Consider the following 1829-nt stretch of genomic DNA (forward strand, 5'->3'; position numbering starts at 1 on the left):
GGTTATGTAACTACCACAGAGGTTATGCTTGGTCAAGTATAGGTCCAGGGGGAAAGAGGAAGGTCCTCAGGGAGATGGATGGATACAGTGGCTGCAACAAAGGGCTTCTTCCACGTAACCATGGTGAGGATGATGCGGGACTGGACAGAGTTCTGTCCTGTTATACACAGTCACGGAATCCACACCGACTCGGTAGAACCTAACTACTATACACGAATGTCAGTGTAGAGAAAGGGGACAAGGCGTCCGGTTGGGCACCCACATGGAAGAATGAGCCGGAGTAAGATCCCAATGCAAGGAACCAGTTAGAGACAGCGGGTGCTTGTCTCAGGGTGAGGGCAGTGGAGGAGAGAGCAAGGCAGAGGATGCCCTTCTAGCTTGGGTACAGGAGGCGTAGAGGAAGACCAAAACCAAGGAATGGCATTTGCTTTTGAATTGAAGGGGAACATCAGGAGTGCTGGTTTGGACATCATGAGGGAAGACCGGTCACTAGAAGACCAGTGAAAACGAGGATGACCGTCCACGAGATGGACTGACACGGTGGCTGCAGCAATGGGTTAAAATATCGCAACCATGTTGAGGATGGTGCAGGACCGGACAGTGTTTCATTCTGTTGTGCACGGGGTCTCTATGCATCAGAACCAATGCGATGACACCAAAAATAACAGCAGCAGCAGCAGCAGCACCAGTAACAACAACAGAGTTTGGAGACGTGGTTTTAGCTGGAATATCACTATTCATTGTGTGTGTGTGGTGTGCGTGTGTATCTGTTGGAGGACTTTTGGGGAGTGGGTATATCCAGAAAAGAGAACTAGGTTTGGGGCAAAACCTAGAGGCACTTGGGAGTGTAGGGGTTTGTGGAAGTTGGGGAGAGCAACACCGCTGAGAAGAACCAGGCAAGCTGGAACTGAGGTCTGCAGGCAGGAATGGCTCCTGTGTCCTCCGGGCAATAGGTGTAGAAATGATCTCAGGAGAGGCTCTGGTCTCAACGCACCTGTCATACAGCCCTTTAGAGACTGCCGTACCACAAACGTGCACCCCCAGAAGGTCTTATCACATCTCGCTTTACACTCACACACACACACACTCACACACACACTCACAAACAACACGCTCACATACACCCAGACACACACTCACACACATACACTCACAAACAACACGCTCACACACAACACTCACACATACACTCAGACACAGACACACTCATGTTCACACAGACACATTCACATACTCACACACATATACTCACATACACTCACTTACACAGTCACACATGCCCACACTCTCACACCCACACTCATACTCGCATGCTCACACACATACATTTACATATGCATACACTTGCACACACACCGTCACACACACATGCACACTTACACTACACCACACACTCTCACACAGTCACGCACATGCTCACACTCTCATTCGCACACATATACTCACATACACACTCTCACTCACATACACACTCATACACTCATTTGCAAACATATACTCACATACACACTCACACAGTCACACACACATACACTCTCACCCACACTCACTCTCATGCACTCACACACATACATTCACATACACTTGCACAAATACATTCACACAAACATACACACTCACACTTATACTCACAAACTCTCACACAGTCACACACACACACTCATCTGCACACATATGCTCACATACACACTCACACACCTGCTATGTAAAGGAGATCAACCCCATTGGACAACACTTGCTCTTTGGGAGGGAGAAAGTGCAGAGGGTTTGTGAAGAGAGATCTCTGGTTCTTTCTCTGGATCTGACGGTTTTCTGTTTTCAGTCGCCCA

This window comes from Echinops telfairi, unplaced genomic scaffold (genome assembly GCF_000313985.2).
Source record: "Echinops telfairi isolate 266 unplaced genomic scaffold, ASM31398v2 ScPeMD7_655;HRSCAF=1070, whole genome shotgun sequence".
Taxonomy (NCBI): Eukaryota; Metazoa; Chordata; class Mammalia; order Afrosoricida; family Tenrecidae; genus Echinops; species Echinops telfairi.